Consider the following 21,018-nt stretch of genomic DNA (forward strand, 5'->3'; position numbering starts at 1 on the left):
AAGGCTGAGAGGGGACCTGGTAGCAGCTTACCGCTACACTAAGGGAGTACATCAAGGGCTTGGTGAACAACTGGTCATCAGGGCACCCAAGAGGAAAATCAGGAGTAATGGCCAAAAACTCCTGGAACACCGATTCAGGCTCAACATTAGGAAAAAACCCTTCATAGTCAGGGTGTCCAGACTATGGAATAAGCTCCCTTAAGAGGTACTGCAATCACCTACCCTGGAAATCTTCAAGAGGAGACTAGACAGTAGGGCTGTGCAAAGCTTCAGGCGCTGATTTGATTCAGAGGAGATTTGGCCCGATTTGGCTGCCGAATCTCTGAATCCAAATTGAATCAGGAGACCAATGAAAAGGTCTGAATTGATTCGAAGCTCTCCAAATCAATTTGGAAAAGATTCAGAGAGCTTTGGCAATTCAGGCAGTCCCTGCTCACTGCAGCAGGGAGCTGAACCCAGACTCCATGCTGGTAAGTAGGGGGCAGGGGAGGGGGGGCTGGAAGAGGGAAGAAGAGACCATGGGGGGACCCATGCCAGGCCCCATCCCCTGCCTGCTCCCCCCGCCCCCCCCCCCCCCAAAAATGAGAGTGTGTGATTTTGCTCCTAATCCAGTTAAGAATGTTACCAGTACATTCTATATCTGCACTGCATACCAGAAATGAGCAAACTCAAGCTACATTTTTATGTTGAAAATATCTCTAAGAATTTCCAACCAAGCCCCAGCTCCCAGCCCTTTAAAAAAACAAACAAACAAACAAACAAAAAAGCCCAGGCTCACTGGCTGCCTCAGCAGCCTTGGGGCTTCTGGGAGCTTGTGGCAGAGCCCCCAATGTGGTGTGAGGCAGTGGGGAGCAGTAAGGATAGCCCCCAACCTGGCAAGAGCCAGTGCATCAGGGCTTTTTTTTTTTCTTCAAAGGGCCAGGAGCCGGGGTGGGCAGGGCAGCCATGGTGTGGCTGGGAGAGCGGGTGGGGGTTAGGGGCTTGTGGCAAAGCCCCCCATGAAGTGTGGGCCAGTGCGGGGCAGCAGGGATGGCCCCCCCGCCCAGCAGCAGCCGGTGAGTGTGGGCTTTTTTTTAAAGAGCTGGGAGCTGGGAGAGCGGGCAGGGGTGGGGCCAATTCAGAGATATGGCCGATTCGGCTGCTGCCAAATCTCTGAATCAGATTCAGCCGAATTGATTCAGGACAGTGATGCGAATCACTGAATCAAATCACTGTCCCCTGAATTGGCTAAATCTGAATCCAAAGTGAATACTAGCAGCTTTCCACAGACCTACTAGACAGTCATCTTGCTGGGGTCACCTGACCCCCAGTTATCTTTCTTGCTTGGTGCAGGGGGCTAAACCCAATGATCTTCCAAGGTCTCTTCCAGCCTTACAATCTATGAATCTATGAACAGTGCCTTCATATGCTCCAGTCAATCTCCAGAGGCCCAGATATCTCCAAGACTTTCTCTAATCCAATATACATGCACCCCCAACCTACCCACCCAGATTTATCCAGAGGTGCTGGCAACATTAGCATGGATAAGACTCAACTATCAGACACTTTTCACGGGCCATTGAAAGCATCTTGATGCCACTAGCTGTAGAGACAGTGCACCTGCCCAGTTCAGTGTCTAGACACAAAACAAAAGGCCTTGAAATCCCCCAGGTGAAAATAGGCCTGTCACTTACAGGTATCATCTGAGGAGTTTTGTAAGTCTCCTTTTTCCAGTCATCAGGCCATTTAGCTTTGTGCTGGATTTTCCTGCATTAATGTCTTATTACCTCACTTCTTCAGCAATGACAGCCTGCCTTCCATGGTCAGTAAACAGACCGTGTCTGTATTGTGTCATACAGCCACACAGGCACACACTTCCAGAAAAGTTCTGTTGTCCAAGGGACAGTCTACTGCACTCTGTCTGCAGTTTGGCCAGTAACACAGGTGCCACATCATATCGCCACATGCAGCCTTGGGATAACACCACTGAGATCCATTTAGCCCAGGTCAAATTACCAAAAAGTTCTCAGCACAGGCAGCTTCCCCCAACGGGGTGAAATAACTAAATCAGTAGCCAGATACCCAATGAATGGCTCAGGTAAATTTTGCTGTCCTGCCACATAGGCTGTGACCTGATCACATTTTTAGTGTTATAAGCAAGAAACAGTCATAGCCTGGATTTGTACAGTGCATATCTAAGAAAATCCAAGGTGTTACAAACATCCATGCTGTAGAAATTTGCAATCCCTACTAAACTGAGTTCAGTTCTGTTCCACTCAGGTTCTTATGTCATAAGCATCACAGGAACGTTCAAGTGTCTTTCTTGTAGCACATCAAGTGGAATGACTGACAACAATTTGTTACAGGCCTCCCATCCTCTCCCCAAAGGGAAACAATGAAAAATATTTTAAAAATGTGAGGAACTACCTGTTTACTCTGAGTCACCGATCCACAGGTGAAAACCTCTATCTGTATCCCCTTGCTAAACCTCCAAGTCACCATATATTTTATTTTGTTTGCACACAACAAAAAATTATCAAATAAAATGTGCATCAGCGTGCTGAAATGGAAACTGGCAAAATCACAAGGCCAATAAAAAGGCTAGAGTTGCTTTTTCTGAGGTCAGAGAGAATGTGAGGTGAAGGGGTTGTTGACCTGCAATGTAAAGCACACACATTTTCCACAGTTATCAAAGGACATATTCATAAGTTCATCCAAAGGGGCTAAAATAAGGCTATGTATTTCATAAAAGATTAAACAAGGCTAAGGTTTTTCCTTTGATAAGAGTAGGCTTTCACAGGGGAAAGGAACAACTTTGCATCAGTGGAGGAACACTATTGAAAATAATAGTAAAAAGTGATAAAGGAAGAGTAAGATTCCCTGGGATACACTGAGGCACAGAAGGGCCAATGGTAAAATCTCTGATGTCTTACTGGGTAGGGGTGGGGGGACTTGACACCTGCACAGCGTAGAGCAAAGCCCATGCAGAGACTTCTTACTCAGGGCACGGTCAGGTAAAGCAGCATAACCCTATTATCACCGCATGACTCCCAGGTTAATTAGCTCCACTAAGAAACAGAGTATTTTAATCTGGGTAAAGCACAAATGTGGCTGTGCTGGTTCCAGTACTTACAAAACCTCGGAGCTAGTTTGGATATCTCTGCTCATCTCTGCACGGGACTGCACAGACATACCCTGGGAAACCAGAATGATGGGGGAAAGGGAGGCCAAAGGTAAGATGAGTGTACCAAGATGCCTCTGACTTGGATCAATCAAATCTCTTGTAAAATAAAGAAATACTTTTATACATCATGCTATTAAGCGATTTGTTATTTCAATCACTCCAATATCCCCACTTTGTGCTCCCGCCTTGGTGCTGTGTGGTTATCAAGATCTGGCCACAATACCAATGCCCCAGAAAAGAAAATTAGCTGCTTCCCTTTTTTAAAAGCTGTGTTCATCCGTAATTACTTTTACACTTGCTTGGGAAATCAGACTCCATTCTCAGGAGGGTTAAAAAGGGGAAAAGGAAGGGGAAAAAAAAGAAAGTGAAAGAAAAGGCAAAGGTAAGTTGGATGAATCCAATTAAAAGTTCTAAGCTGCTTTCCCCAAAGTTTCAGCTGAAGCCGCTGCCTTCAGAGTGCAGGGTAATGGGTAGTTTTTTTTATTCTTTTTTTTTTTCTTTTATCGGTCATCTAGTCAGAAAATTACTGACATTATTCTTAAAGCTGGCACGGTTATCAATCATTAGACAAAGCTTTTATCAGGAGCTACTGGCAAGAAATTGAAGGCCTTCCAGAATGAGCTTAATGCAGAAGGATAGTGGTTCAAGGGGGAGGGGGAACAGGAAGGAGGAGAAGTTGTTAAGACAAGGCAATGGCTAGTTACTGTACATTCCACTTAGAGTATTATTGAGAGTGGGAAACATGAAGCAGCAGCAATGAGGGTGGACAACCTAACACCCACGAATGCCTGGGAGGGAATTACAGCAAAATTCTGGAGAACTGAACAAGAAACCAATTTTCTTCTTCCCAAATATCTCTACCCCTCGCAATCACTGATTGATGCATTCGTGTGCTGTCAGGTCACTCAGGGTGCTATGCTGTACACACCACTTGATGGAGGGCCACTCGTGCATGCTGGAGCTCATGTATTTACTTGTTATTGCAGGGCTGTTGCTGAGCACTGGGCTGTACAGTCAATCCTCCACCCCCACACACCTACTCCTTCCCCCTGCCCACATCCCTTCTTTTGTTTGCCCTGCCTTCCCTCTTATTTTTCTCCTGGTCCCCTTTTTCACTTCTTTTTAATCAAGAGCCCTTTCCTAATTAAAATAAGCAAATACAAGAAAGCAATTAACATCATGAAGGAAGCAGATGGTGGAATAGTACCACATTGTTATTGCACTAAGATTTAACTTGCTATCTCCTCAAACTTTCTGCACTTTAATTAAGTGCTGTTACAGGCAAGTTCAACGGGCTCTGTAGTGGGGTTTATCAAATTAGCCTCTCAGAGTACACCCCCACGAGCAGGAACCTGCATTTCCCTGGGGACAAACAGTAGCAGCATATATTTGTTCCACTGCTTCTTATCCCTAAGGAATGTCCCTAAACGCGTGCTGTAGCGCACAGCAAGTTGCATGAGGGTCTAAGTGGGGTGAGTAGCGGAGTTTGGGACTAGCACCTAGGCTGGCCCCAGCAGCCTAACCTGGGACCCTGGGAGCCTCCCAGACCTGCAACGGCAGTGATCCAGGTGCATGGAGCCTGGTAAACTGGAATGTGGCTCTGACCAGCCAGGCTCTGGATTCAGGCAGTGCATGCTGCAGCCATGTGCACTGCCTCACTTTTTTCTGGCACAGTTATTTTTTCTAACACCAGGATCTCCTGGTGTCAAAAAAACCTGCCACGCTGCAAATTAGCAGTGCAGTGAATGCATGCATGTGTGGCATACACAGTTTGCGGCACCTCAAATGGGTTTCTGATGCCCCAAACTGCACGTGCATGCTGGTCTGGACACGCACTGACAGGCTGATGGCATGCAACTGCAGGAAGAGTTTTCTGCATAGCTGTAGTTCAGGGAACCAAGAACTTTTCCTTGCCCACAGAATCAGCAAAGGTGAACCCTACACCACAGTAATATGAGTATGAAATGGCCAAAACCTAGACTCAAGTGACTGAGACTCAAGGAAGAGGTACAGGAGACCTGAACTTCAAGAAATGGACAATAGGTTTTGACCCCTTTTCAAAACTATGCTATTCCTATGTGAATTCACCTCTGTTTCGTGGCTGACCCCATAGGAAGGACACAAAGCCTATAACGAACACAGGAGGGGTTGCTGTACTTCTGCAACCTCAAGGAGCCTGACTCTCTTGGAAGCAAACAGAGGGCAGCTGGGGCTGTCTGGTTCCCTCAGATTCAGAGGAGACACCTTATGGAAAACAAAATCAAGTGAGGAAACAGGATTTTTTCTGCCCTCGAGTGCAAATCCAGAGTCACTAGAGTACTGGTGAATTAAGTCTTAGTAAGCTAGGTAAGCTTTGATGAACAGGTGTGTTGGCCAACATTTTCCCTCCTTTGGCGCCTAGAGATATAGGATGGTCAAGCCTGAGCCACAAAATATACAGGCACACCCTCTGCACATGCACGCACTTCCAACAAAGAGTCAAAAAGTATATAATGATCTTGTTCAACTCTGTCCAGCATTGTGCTGGCAGGAGTTTCATAATTACTCCAGATCTAAGAGCTGACAGCAGAATTCTCTACATATACATGTTAAGACCAGAAGACGCTACTGTGACTTATATAGACCCATCTCTATTGTACCCAAAATCTTCCACATGCTTTTCTCATAAGCCACAGGAATCTATTATCCCTACTTTACAATAAGGAAAAGAGGCACAGAGAGTTTAAGTGATTTTCCCACGGTCTCACAGGGAATCCGTGGCAGATATTCTCTGACCCAAATCTCACCTCTTCTGAGTTTTCTAGCCACAATGACCAATTTCTCAGGTGTAACTCGGGTCAAAATCTGACACAAAGAGAAGTACAGTAACAACATCAAAAATCCCAGCCAATTTAGGTACAGGCTTCCAGTAGTGCAGAATGTCACACAACACTTAATTTGTTGTTCCAGTGCTTACTTGGCCCCATTGTTAAAATGTTGCACCTTATTTCTAGTCTGAATTTGTCTAATTTCAACTTCCAACCACTTGTTCTTTTTACACTTTTGTCTGTTACATTAGCAAGTCTTCCATTATCAAATTTCTGTTCCTCATATAAAGATGAAAAGTACTTTACAACATAGACATGTAGTGGAGAAACTGCTTCTTGTCTCCTGGCATTTCTTTGTTTTCCAAATAAAGTTTCAAAACTCAAGCAGAGATCAAGGAAAGGGAAAAAGTTACACAGCAAACTACTCAGAGAGGTAGGAAATGCCAACTTGGCATTCTGTATATAATAAAGGTGTCCTGCCAACCCTTCTCCATTAAACATACAGTACAAGGAAACATTCTGCATTAAAATTGAATTACAAACTTAAGATTTCTTCTGCAAATGTAAGTTGTCCCCAGAAACAGATGAGAGATTTGCTGTAAGTGGTGCCACAGTATGTCTCAAATATACCACACAAAGGAGAAAGCTGAGGTAGCAGTGCTGTAGGAAAAGTAATTCTGAATTTCCTAACTCTGGGCATTTACATTCTCAGTCACAATGGAGCTGTTTGCAGTGAACTCCCTTGTTTTCTCCCCTCTTGGAAAACCAGAAATAGGAAAGACAAATATGAATGCTTCTTTCAATATAAGGTTTTACATGCATGCAGAATCTGACATTAGGTCTAACCATTTAAACTTGCACCTATGATTATTCCAGCATGTGTTTCTCAAGCCATATGCAGGTTCCCAAGTAAAATACTACACTTTGATATAGCAACAGGCTCAGCCATCAAAAAGGCTAGAAGTTCTGGCTTAAATACCAAAGAGTTCCTCCATGTGTAACTACGGTGAACACGTGCCTAAATGGGGTCTTTTTGTATCCATATGGCTGGACAGTTATTTCAATCAGTAGGGGCCAACTTTTTGGGCAGACATGCCACAAATTAGCGCTGTACCACCCCCAAGTGTCACTCTAATCCCCTTCTTCTGCCCAGTCTGCTGCTCTACTTCCTGCTTCCTGCCCTTTGCTTCCTACCCAATATGCTGCTCTGTTTTCTGCCCTATCTGCCACCATACTGCCCATCTCATTCTCCATTGGCCATGTGCTACACAGAGGCTGCCTGTGTCACTTGTGGCACTTATGCCATGGGTTATCCTCCTACCCTGATCTAAATGATTATTTGCACACAAACTGATATGCCCATACAATTACAATAAGGGGCCATGTAAATTGGGTGCACAGACAAAAAAGGGTAGGCATGCCTACATCCACAAACACCAGGCATCACCTCCACCAAATTAAATGTGAACTGCTCAGTTACATTTCGCAGGCATAATACTTCTGAAGCCAAAGGATCTGCTACTTTAGTTTGGAAATTGGGGCTTGCACTCGTGAAGGAAGAGCTGTAACCTGTGCTGCTATTGTGATCAGTGACCATTGTGAGTTCCACCACACTCAGACCCTCCAACTCTCTAAATACAAGCCATCACCACCTAAGTAAAAACAGGATTTCCTTTAGCAGAGATTTAAACTACAGAAATATTGTACAGAATCTTGAAGGGCAGGATTAACTTCTAAACCTATTATTAATAGTAAATTGTATTATGGTACCACCTTAAGGTCCCAAGGATTGTATTAATGCTATTGTTCAAAGCACTGGGGAGACCTCATCTGGAATACCGAGTACAATTTGGGTCAACCAGGTTCAAGAAAGATGAATTCAGACTGGGACAGATGCAGAGAAGGACTACTAGGATTATCAAGGGAACAGAGAGCCTATTTTGTGAGATGAAACTAAAAGCTTGGCACACTTAGCCTAGCAAAACAAAGGCTGAGAGGGGATATGATTGTTTTCTGTAAATGCAGGGGGAGGGAGGGGAGAAGAGCTATTTAAGCTAAAGAACAATGTTGGCACGGGAACAAATGAGTATAAACTGTCTGTGAATAAATTAAGGCTAGAAATTAGGGGAATATTTCTGTAACCACCTGTCCCAGCCGCCTGCGGAGGGTTCAGGATTGAGAGTGTGGTCAGGGGTAGAAAGGTAAGAAAGATTTATTGACTTAACAAAAACACAACTACGTGTAGTAACAAAACAAACAATGACAGACAAAAGCAATTAGCGTCGGCAACTTATCGGCAGTCCCCTCTGATTCCTGATACACAGCAAGCTTCTTTTCCTCAAAGTTCAGCGAAGTCAGGAGTCCCCGAACGACGCTGTCCAAAGGGGTACCGTGAAGGACCCTGGGATGCAGTTCTTGGGCTCTTTGAGGTCCACGGGCCCACTGATCCAGGCAACAGCTACTAATTCTTTTACAGAGCTGTCTCTTCCTTCCTGAATGGTTTCCAGATATTCCAGCTTCTGAATGGTTCTGATAACGTACAATCACTCAGATTCCTTTTACTTCAACTGTCCTTAGTCTGACCAATTAGCAGTACAAGCCTTGCATTCCTTTGATAAGGTAATTTTAACTACGCCACAGGGCCTTACTACCTTTAGGCTTTGCTAAATTTACTAGGCCTTACTTTATACAAGACTCACTACATCTTAAACTTTAATTAGGCTTTTAGCAACAACATATAGCTTAATAAACCTCTCTGGTTTTAAGATGAATCTTGTTAAGTTTATGAAGGAGATTATATGACAGAGTTGCCTGGCATAACTGGCCACTTGGCTTGATGACCCAGGAGGCCCCTTCTAGTCCTATATGCTCTGTGCAGCTACATTGGTAAAGCCATGCCCTGTAAAAACACACAAAAAGGCAGTCCTTGCTCTGAAAGCTCATAATCTAAACAGATAATATAGAGTAACTGGGAGTGAGCTGAGGGGCACTGGTGCAACGCCACAGTAGGTTTTCCCTGTTCTTCTACTAATGGACCCAGTGCAGCTATTAGAATTTTAAAGCCTCTGAGGTAGTTTCTTTGTACATTAAAATATACTCTAGTCCATTCAGAAGTTACGGGCTTGACATAGGAATTGCACAATGTGATTCTGTGGCCCGAGTTATACAGGATGTATAACTCAGCAGGTGATCACAACGGCCCCTCCTAACCTTAAAATTCCAGTTGCTCCCAACCCTTAGCACAAGGTAGATGTGCCACATGTACCTCTAAGAAAGCCTAACAGTCCAGCTCTCTACTGCCCCCCAGCCTGTATTAGAGGCTTGGTTGTTTGTCAGATCAACCTGATCTCATATATGCTCCTGGTCCAGGACTGAACATACAGCCTTGTCTTGGGCCTCAGATCAGGGTCATCTGTGAACTCTAATTTCATCACAGCTAGGGACAGCCATTCAAAAAGCCTGAGCCTGAATTGATTCAAACTTTGCAGGTAAGTCTAACCTGGCTAGGCTGAACCAGTTTCCAACCATACAGACAATCCCTCTGGACTGAGGAAACTCAGGCACATGCCTGCAGTGGCTCAGGGTGGAAGCTGGGGAGGGCGGGGGGAGAGGGGTGCTAGAGCAGCCCCCCCACGGCCCTTCCACAAAACTAAACTGAGGGGGGTGTGGCCAGGCCCCAGCAGGGTTCTGATTAGGGAGGGTGTGAACCCCCATTCTGCCTGCAGTCCCAGGGTTTTTCCGCTGGCTTCTCAAGGGGCCAGGGTGTTGCCAGCCTACAGCCCTGGGCAAGCACTCTGAAGCAAGGGGGTGTGTGCAGTGCATGCATCTGTTAAACATAAGGGCTTTTCACTCTCCCTCCCTGCAGCAAACTGACAGGCAAGCAAGCCAGGGAGGGAAGGGGGAGCTGATAACAGTGTTTATCACCCTTATCTCAGTGTTTATTGCTCCATTAAGAAAACAGAGAGACGTTACCAACTATCTGTTGATTCAGCACAGACCCACCATGTGCTCTGCTGGCTAATACACAGACACCTCTCAGAAAGGCAGAGGGGAGGGGGGAATTTGTGCTTAGCAGAGAGTGGAGAGGGGGAGGGAGGGGCTCTTCTCAAACAGCTTTTCCAAGGAAGGCCATTAAGCTACCTGGTGATTAGCTCCAAAAAGCCTGTCTGCTTTTGTCTCTCCCACAGCAGGGATTGTAGTCTGGGTGAAGCAGAGGGGCAGGGGGGAGTAATCCCAAGGCTGGACCTGATGATCTTCTGAGGTCCCTTCCAGCCCTAATGTCTATGAAATCTATGAAATTGCACAACTGATCAATGAATTGTGTGATGTGTTTAGACTGGCCACGTGCAAAGGAATGATCGCAGGATAAAAATGACTCCCCAGCTGTAAACAGCCCACCTGCTAGGAAGTTAGTGCTTGAACATGTGTAACAACTGTAGAGATAGTTTCTAACCAGCTTTCATTTGAATGTGTAGCTGGACCCTCTGTATATGCACCAGCCCCTTCCTCTCCCCCCCTTGGCTAGACCCAACACAATCAACATGTCCATGTATTTGCTTACACCTAAGCATGTGTACATTTATTTCCTGGCATCCAGGCATGCTTTGGACCTGCTGGCATTATGGGCTAGCCAGCAGGTCCACCTTGATTCGCATCTTTTGGAAGCCAAAGATGTAACTGCCTCCCTCCTTCCCTCCAAAACTGACACTAGATTTTAAACAGCTTTTAAATCAAATGACCCCTAGGGAAGCTGCAGCATGATTCAGTGGGTAAGATGGCTAGGAGTCAAGAGAAACACATTTTTTCCACAGCTCTGCTATATGGAGAAGCCAGGCAGAGGCAGAGGGGAGGGGCCAGCCCTGTTGCGGAGCAGAGAGCCCCGCTCAGCCCAAGAGTATGCTGGGATGCTGGGGGACTCTGATTTATCTTAAATCAGCAAGGGGGCTGAGACAGACATTGCATAAACCGGTTTGGGACAAATCAGTTAAGTCTGATACTACATTCAACCAGGTTTATCTCAAACTGGTTTCAGCCATTTTCAAACTGCTTTATGTGCACTGAATATCTGTTCTGTTACAGGTTTAAACCAGTTTCTGATCACTTAAACTGGTTTATGTGTAATGTCTGCCCCTAGCCCAGGTGTGCATTTGGTAAGATGGTAACATCTGTGTGGTATGTGCTTTTGCATTTATTTACCACTTGTTAACATGACAATGGTTTAACCAAAAGTGAGAAATGTCAGAAATGATCTTAGTCATGTTGGACAAGTTAGAGAAATGCACGAGAAAAGTCAGTGGTGTAAAACAGATGCAAGTTGCCATGTGGCTGAGAAAATTATGTTTTTATCCCAAGAAAATCTGAACATAGACTGGCAGAGAGTTCTGAGCTGCTCAAGTTGCAATTTGTCAGACTTTGAATGGCAAGACTAAATTATTGCAGATCTAGCAGCACTTTTCATAGAATTAGGAGAATTAAAACCAGTGCCCTGGTCAAATTCCACCTTCAGTAACTAACTATGCTCTGTCCCTCTGTAGGTTCACAGAATCATGGAAAATGAGGGTTGGAAGGGACATCAGGAGGTCATCTAGTCCAACTCCCTGCCCAAAGCAGGACCATCCCCAACTAGATCATCCCAGTCAAGAGTTTGTCTAGCTGGGTCTTAAACACCTGCAAGGATAGGGATTCCACAACCTCTCTAAGTAACCTAGTCCACTGTTTTACTACCCTCCTAGAGAGAAAGTTTTTCCTATCTAAACTTCCCTTGCTGCAACTTGAGATTATTGCTCCTTGTTCTGTCATCTGCCACCACTGAGAACAGTCCAGCTCCATCCTCTTTGGAACCACCCTTCAGGTAGTTAAAGGCTGCTCCTAAATCCTCACTTATTCTTCTCTTCTCTAGACTAAATGGCTAGGAACAAACATTCAAAAAGCCTGAGCCTGAACTGATTCAATCTTTGCAGGTTAGTCTAACCTTTCTTCAAGAAGGAAGGAAGGAAGATCCATGGAACTACAGGCCAATCAGTTTGACCTCAATCCCTGGAAAGATTTTGGAAAAAAAATTATCAAAAAAACCATCAACAACAATCTAATGGAAAACAGCATTCTGAGAGATAACCAACATGATTTAATTGCGGGTAGGTCTTGCCTGACCAACCTCATTTCCTTCTATGACTAAGTGACACATCACCTGGACAAAGGAGAAGAGGTTGATGTCATATATTTAGATTTCAAAAAAGCCTTTGACTTGGTCTACCATGATGTCCTCATGTTAAAATTGGGGAACTGAGGCCTTGACAACCTTACAGTCCAATGGCTGGGGAACTGGCTCTGTGGTCAAACCCAAAAAATACAGTCAATGGAACCAAGTCGACAGGGCACATGGTGACCAGTGGCATTCCCCAGGGCTCAGTACTCAGACCGGTACTCTTTAATATATTCATAAATGATCTGGATTCAGGAGCAAGAAGTGGACTGGCTAAGTTCACAGACAACACCAAATAATGGGGAAGTGCAGTCACACTAGAGGATAGGCTGGCAATTCAGGCCAACCTGGACAGGCTCGCAAGGTGGGTAGATCAAAACCTGATGAAATTCAACACTGAGAAATGCAAGGTGCTTCACCTCGGGAGAAAAAACCCACATCATGCTTATAGGCTTGACAGTGCTACACTCACTAGCACCATGACCAAAAGTGACTTGGGAGCCATGATTGACCACAAGATAAACATTAGCCACCAATATGATGCTGCAGGTGGCAAAGCAAATAAAACTCTAGCTTGCATCTACCAATGCATCTCAAGCAAGAGCCAAGAAGTCATTCTGCCACTTTACTCAGCCTTGGTGAGGCCGCAGCTGGAGTACTGCACCCAGTTCTGGGGTCCACACTTTAGAAAGGATGTGGAGAAGTTTGAGAGAGTCCAGAGGAGAGCCACGCACATGATTAGAGGTTAAGAGAACAGGCCTTATGAGGAGAGGCTGAGGGGCATGGTACTCTTCAGCTTGGAGAAGCAAAGGCTTAGGGGTGATTTAGTGGCAGCGTATAAGTATATGCTCACCTTCACTTCCTATCTAAAACTATAACAGCATTTCTGTGAAGCGCTGATCCATCCAGAGGTTTCGTAAATTAAGTCCCCTCCCCGCCCTCCAAATACAGGATCAAAATCATTATTTGGCTTCCATTTGAAAATCCTCCTAGAAAGAACTGACACAACAACTCTACTACTCACCAAGTGGGTAGGAAATTGGGCTGGGCTGGGCTGGGCTGGGCCGGGCTGGGAACAGGCTGAAGCACCTACATGATACACTAATTAAGTGCATCTTTCTGGCAGCTCATTTCTGAGCTCCCAAACCTTCCCTTTCCCATGGGTGGGCTGAATCCTCTAGAAGCTCTTAAGTGGGTGCTAGTCACCAGCCCTTGATATGATGGCGATAAATATAGGTGCAGATCTGTAAAGAACTCTGGGTACCAGTGGGTTCCCAAAGTTAGTATCTGAAAACTGCAAAAATAAATGTATATTCAGTAAATAAACCATAGGCACATTTCTTCCCTGCCCTCCACAGAGGAAAGATTTCTGCTACAAAAAGTCTTACAACGTGTCAGACATATTGACAAAACAAACAGATGAGTTTTGTCTACCCTGCTCCGTGTTGCAAGGCTGTGTTCTTTATTCCAGCTCTTCTGATATTTATCCATGCTTTTCTTCTCCATCTTCTGCCTCAAGCCAAAAACTTGTCTGCTGCCTCTTCATGTTTAAAACATGCAACGGGGGTTTTTTTGTTTGTTTAAAAGGTCAATTGTAGCTTGTTTGTACGCCATCTCTCTCTGATGCAAAAGCCTCTTAATACCAAGTGGGAAAAAGTCAGGAAGACAGAGTCTGAGATACAGGAATCCTAGGCCCCAAGTAGGTGGAGATGGGAGCAATCAGACTCAGTGAGTGTGTCTACATGAGATGCTTCACTGAGCAGTAGACTGATCTACTACGCAGTAAAGCATCATCAGCTACACATGCAGGGCATTTATTGCACAGTAAATTAGGCTACTGCGCAGTTAGCTAGTACCTGTAAATACTCCAGGGGACAAGTGGGGGCTGGGTTCCCAGTCCCTGCCCACTCCCTAAAGCAGCTAGCTCTGTGCCAAATAGAGCAGCTGCCAGTGAGCCCTGTGCCCCCTGCCTGGCAGAAGGCTCACCAGCAGCTGCCCCACACCCAGGATAGCTTATAGCAATACCTCCCCCACCACCTTGCTGGGCAGGGAAGCTCTGCCCAGCAGGGGGCTCATTGGCAGTTGTGTGTCCTGATGGGCACGGAGCCAGGAGAGCTCTGCCCACTGCAGAGACAAGCTGTCTCCCTGCTCCGTGCACATCAGATCTCATCCCAAAGTGTACATGGCCAGAAAACACCTGCTGATGCAGCCAGCAGAGCTCTCCTGCCCCTGTGTACATTAGGACCAGCCCCATGCCCCTTGCCAGTCCCCAGGCTAGTACCCATGGGAGCCTAGAGCTCCCCCCGGCTTCTTCAGGGGGCAGAGCAGGGCAAGAGCATCCCTGTACCAGGCTGCTCCCATTGGAAGTTAATCTGCTCCCAGCAAAGCACGTATAGATGTGTTCCCGGGGAAGGTTTACTGCACAATATTTTACTGCACAGTAAGCCTACTGCAAATTAATAGCACATGCAGATGTGCCCAGTAAGTACCATGAAATGCCACTAAGGGCATGGACGAATTACAGCAAGTTAAAAGGGACAGGACATTACTAAACATCACTGCTCCATAACTAACGAAAGAACTTGGGTTCTTCCAGGAAAGGCAGCCTTAACATTCTTGTCACTCCATTTCCCTTCTATAAAAAGGGGGCTAATATTGAATCCCAACTGAGTATTGAATGTGATCTCTTATCTCCATACTTTAAGGTCTGGACATACAAATGATTTACTGGAAGGCAAAAGGGAGCATTATTGCATGTCAGCTGTTCTGCAATATCTGTCCATATGCAGGCTTGTGTCCTATACTAAGATAAAGTCAACTTCAGCAGCCTGGCCCTTGCTGAAAGAGGACTGCCTTACCCCATGGTAAATTGTTTGTGTGTTCATGTCCGCAAAATCTTAAATCTCAATCACATATTAAGTCTCTCAACACTCTGGGAGGTAGAGATTTGATATTAGCTCTCTTTTAAAGTATGGAAACAGAGCTACAGAGTTGTTAATGCTGACATTCTCCAAAAAACCTAAGTGACATAGGTCCAGAGCTTTTCAGGCACTTAGGATTTTCTCTGCTCAGAAGCAAATAGGTATCCACATCTACATTCACTGTTGCCAATATGATTTTAACTCCCAAGGCCCAGGTTTTTTAAGGCAGGGGTTGTCAACCAAGGGTATGCATACCCCTGTGGGTATATGAACTGGTCCTAGGTGGGTACGAGTGGGCAGGCAGGGACAGAACACCACCGCCTCCCAGGAGCAGGGCTGGGTGAGGGCAGCGGTGCCCCTCTGCGGGGAGGGGAAGTTTGCACGCGGCAGCCAGCACTGCCACACACCACCCTGGTGGGGCTCCCCGCCCCACAGAGGGGCACTGCACCCCTTAGCCCACTCCAGCCCTGCTCCTGGGAGGTGGAGGCGCTCCACCTCCACCCACCCATGCGCCCTCCCCACCCCCCCCCCCCACTCGGTGTCCAGCTGCCTGGGCTACTTAGACTAAAAAAGGTTGAGAACCCGTGTTAAGGCATTTAGGAGTTGTGCTGCTCAATTAGCGATGTGTAAGTAAGTGACTGACTTTGGTCCTTAGACTTCAAAGTTCCACTGACACTCTGATGTCATGTCTACACGGCAAATGAAGCATATGACCAATACCATATGTTACTTAGCAGCTTAAAAGTTACAAATACATTTCTGCATTTCTAAATATAAAAATACCAAAATAAATAGATGGCAGGTATGTCACCACTGCTTTGATTCAGGTCAGTACAATGCTGTCTACAATAGGCCCTGCACTACTAGCAGAAAATTAAGGTTCTCCTTTAGCTCAGCTGAGAAGGGTCTGTGTTCCAGAAGTACAGAACCTGCCTCTAGCCCCAGTCAGATTGCGAAGTTGTCAGTAGCCATGTTAGACAATGATGCTGCACAAAACAAAACACAGAATTGTTTCCTTTTTCACTCAGTTGCCAAGTTGAGAATTCTTTATTTCCTTGGTGACAGCTCATGGCATTGCTCATATCTAAGGCAACCTCCCATATACAGGTCATCTTAGATGGATGGTCTGCCTCAGATGCTATAAAGAAGGACATGAGCTACTGTCATGAGGGGAAATATGAAGTCCTATATCTGAGTCCCAGCAGGTAAAAAAACAATTAACAAAATACAAGGAAACATTAGCAGTGTGCATCTCCCTCAGTCAGGGCTTTGCTTCATTTATGTGTTTCTGTGCCCATAGGATTGTTTACCAATGCACTGACTCTCCAGTCTCTCTCTCACTTTCTCCTCAGTGGGTGTCTACACGTGCATTTGATCCGGAATCAGTTTACCCATGAGTAAGCTACTCATCAGTGGGCTTATCTACATGAGATGCTATGTCGCCATAGCAACATGGTATGGGGACATAGCATCGGCAAGCAAAAACCGTGACACTGCAGTTATGTTGCCATAGCGATGAGTTCCTTCACTATAGTGCAGGGGCAGGCAATTATTTTGGGCAGAGGGCCACTTACTGAGTTTTGGCAAGTCGTTGAGAGCCGCATGACAGGCATCCAGGGGCAGATAAACATTAATTTGCTACATTTTTTAGGGACCCTGCGGGCCAGATAGAATGACCTGGTGGGCTGCATCCAGCCTGCAGGCCACATTTTGCCCACCCCTACTATAGTGCATCACTGTGGTGACGTAGTGGCTAAAAATAACCATGCACCACTGGCACGGTACTTCCTAAAGGCACCACAGAGGCATGTGCAGATGTACCCAGTAAATGGTCCCAGGGCAGGCATCTATACATACATGGACTGGGGAGCAGATTTGTTGGTCGTGGCAGTAATCTGTTCCCACCCATGCATTGGCCCCCTGCAGCAGCCAGGGGGTGTTCTAAGCTCCCCCCAGATGGTAACTTAGGGGCTAGCAGGGAGCATGGAGCAAGGAGACAGCTGTCTCCTGGCAGGGGTTGGGACATTGCTCCCTGCCCCCAGAGGGCTGCTTGCTGCCAGGGTGGGCTCCACCACCGGAGCCCAGGCAAGGACAATGTCCCCCTGCTTTAGCCACAGGGGGCTCCTGGCCCTGGCTCCCTGATCGGGGGCAGTGGACTTGGAAAGAGCTACAAAGGAGGGGCAGGTCCCACACCCCTGGTGGGGAAGCTAACCATAAGCACCTGGCTGGGCAAGGAATCCCCACCCAGCCAGGGTCTCACTACTAGCTGCCCCACCAGGGGGCTGGGATCTTCCCCTCCCCTGCAGCTCTTTCCAAGCCCCACACCTCGATCGCCCAATCAGGACACGGAGTTGGGACCTGCTCCTGACCAGGACCCATCCCAGCCCCCGCTTTGCGATTGTGGGGCAGGGGCTAGACAGCCTGTCCTTTGCCCAGCTCTGTGATTGTGAAGCTGAGTGGGGAACAGGCTCCCCAACACCCACTACTGCTCATATAACCCCGCCATGCTTTTTCCCCTCTTAAGCTTTTCTCCATCTCTCCTTCCCTATAGGTGGGATGCTGACATGAAACAGCAAAACCTGTTCAATCCTGTACTTAAAACTTTAAAACAAAAAGACTCTAAGTCCCATTCATACAGATTAAAAATGGGTGCTGCATTTACAGGAGATAATATGGGCCAACTCTGGGTATATTATGTCCACTGGTTATTGATGGCCTTTCATAACTCACTCAGAGCTCTGCTCTTCTCTGCCACTTGCAAGTTATGAGGTCATCAATAACCAATGGAAGTAATGTACCCAGTGAGGAGGCCAGTGTAGAGTTGCACTCCCTGAATACATGCTGTATAATTACTGGCCAAGTCCTGAATGAACTGCAGCAGGGATGAACTTACTAACCAGCAAGCAGTGACACCTATGCAGGATTGATGCCTACGGTTCTTTTTTTAAATTATTTTCACCCAGAATTACCCTATTTTTTCACTACTTATGAGTAAAATATTTACAAAGGGAAGTCTTGTATCCCATATGACCAGCGACAGCCTTGGAGCAACACACAGGCAGGTTTGACTGCAGGAGTCTGCTGCTGTTCTTTAATTGGTCCCCAAGCTTATGATGGAAACCCTGGAGAAAGATTATGTCTCTGCTCTAACTCAGGGATCTATTTGTCAAGCACTCACACGCACATGCAAACACACATACTCCCACCAATCAGCAACAGGTCGTTCACGGGCACATTTACCCCTACACATAACAGGTGGCACAGTAAGGAACCATCAGAGTGACTCCTGCTGATTTGCTTCTAATTATGAAACATAGCCATGCATAAGCGTCATGCTCATTCTGAGGGCTGTGCAAAGCTTTGGTAGCCAATTTGATTCAGAGGAGTTTCAGCCCGATTTGGCAGCCAAATCTCTGAATCAAATCAGGAGACCCATTAAAAGGTCTGAATTGAATAGGAAGCCTCCAAATCGATTTGGAGAGATTCAGAAGGCTTGCAGCCAAAAGAAACTGCAAGCCTTGAGAAGAGGGAGGGGGTGATCTTCCATAGACAGAAAAAGCTGAGGAGGGAGAAAGACTTCTCTGATATTGACATTTGTAGCTGGCTAGTGACTGTGATCTTTCCCTGAGTTCTCTTCCAATCCCACTCTGCCATAACACACATAAGTGATATGAGTTTTACTTTCAGCAGTTTGAGGTACACTTTCACAGAAACCCCTGCACCTATCTCCTTGAAACTTAGCAGGCTTCATGTCCTCAGAAGGGGCTACCATCCCTGCTCTTTTCATCCAAATCTGCAAAAAAAAGTGTCAAATTTAAAGGTATTTTAATGATTCCCCATTATACTCTATGGCTGAATCTCCAAATCAGCGCCGAATCTCCGAATCCGAACCAGCTGAATCAAATCAGAACAGTGATTCGAATCACCGAATTGAATCACTGTCCCTCCGAATTGGCCGAATTAGAAGCGAATACTTGCTGCTTTACACAGGCCTACTCACTGTCTTGGCCAGTCTCAAACACTTTTTCTTGGACAAGTTAGTTTGGGAAAGTCTAGATAATTATGTGAGAGGCGAGGATTGTTGTGGGTGATATCCTTTATTGAACTAAATGCATGGCTGGGATGATGTTAGACAAGCTTTTGAGTGCAAAGCACTCTTCATTAGGTCTCCTTGCATTCAAAAGCTTGTCTAACTTCATCCCAAGCATGTGGTTGGTTCAGTAAAGGATGCCACCTACAACAATCCTTGTCTCTCACATAATTCCTGGCCCATCACAACTACAGCATCACCCCAACACTACCAAAACGCAGATAATTATATGGTACGTTAAGTCCAGGAACCAAGAGGTGCCACTAGAAAGGGAATAGCTGAGAGAGTGTGATTCCAAGCACTGTTCCAATAGGTAGCAAACAAGCCTTCAGTTTTAACAGCTGATATTTGGTCAGTAGCTAGAAGTTCTTCCAAAGTCCACAATAACATGCATAGACTGTGCTGCAATAGCTGACAGTCCCCTTGAATTTCCATCTTCTTTCAGGCATATCGAATTGGAGAAATAGAGGTCTTACATGGCCTTGCTGGTGGACACTACTGGTTACATATTAACCAAAGGATAGGGAAAATACTTCTGTCTCCATTGACATCCAGGGGAGTTCTGATCAACTTCAGGATCTTACCCTAGATTTTCATGAAATGCTCTAAAGCAGAGCATGTAATTAAGTATACTATTCAAACCCACAAACAGGACTTTGCATAACTCTTATTTTTCCAGCAATTTAGTGTTGATGTTTCTCAAAGACATACTGCACCCCTTACTAACTATGCAGAGATTTTGGCTAAATTGACAAAGTCCCTAGATGGGAGAACTGTGTGAATTCTGCAATAGTAGTACAGACTTTTCATCTCTCCAATCCAGCATCCTGCCTCCTGCCATGTTCATGCAAATCAACTGTCCAACTTCTTGTATCCCCACTCAGAGCTGGTTGCTTTAGAGAAAGGCATAAAACCTTAATAATCCTTCAGCTCTCCAAAACTATGCCATAAAATTTAATCTCAGTTCCAGCAGCTATTCAGTTCATGCCCATCCCCTTAGAGTTTTGGTTTCTCTTCCTCATTCCATTCATGCTAGCCAGGATCCATGCTCATACCATCCTATCAGTTATGGCCTTTATGAGCCACCCAATTTACCTATGAGCTCTGGCTATAGAACACTATATTCATATTATTACATTCTTTGCTGCAAATGCTACTGAATAAGCTAAAATCCTATATTTTAATACCACTTTAGGTATGGCTATAAAAAGTCCCTATATAAATAAAAATTATATTAGGTATCATTGCACTGTGTAAAGAAGGAAAAAACAGAGAGAGACAGCAAGGTGGAGTATTCCCAACCAGGCACAGCAGATAGCAGCAACCTGGCTCCCAGGGAGGATCAGACAGAAAGAGAACTACTATCAAAAACCTCCTAACTGGACATCATAGCTAGTTGGACCTTCCAATCTCATAGGGTTTTCAAAAGGATATTATGTTAGTGATACTAGTGAAGAGTTATCCTGCTGCAATGTGTTGATGATGCACTGTATTTACATGATTTCTTCACTTCATTTTAGGATATGGTCTTTTACACTTCCTTGTGTGATCTCTTGATCCTATAGTATAAGACAGGTGCACCTGAAAGGCATGTTCTACATTCTCTGTTACATTTAAGCACAAGGAGCAATTAAAGCCTTGCAAGGGTCTTACCTTCCTCCACCTTTCTCTTTTCAGTGTACCTTAAACCTGTCCCAGGCAGCCCTTCTCTAGGACCAAATTTCTGTGACCCATTCAGTCCTTGGTCTCATCAAGACAGTGAGGATACAGATTAATTAGTTCTAATTTGGATGAGGCACTTTTAGAGCAAAGACATCCGAAATCACAGCAAGCCA

The sequence above is a fragment of the Alligator sinensis genome, unplaced genomic scaffold (assembly GCF_000455745.1).
Source record: "Alligator sinensis unplaced genomic scaffold, ASM45574v1 scaffold1195_1, whole genome shotgun sequence".
Taxonomy (NCBI): Eukaryota; Metazoa; Chordata; order Crocodylia; family Alligatoridae; genus Alligator; species Alligator sinensis.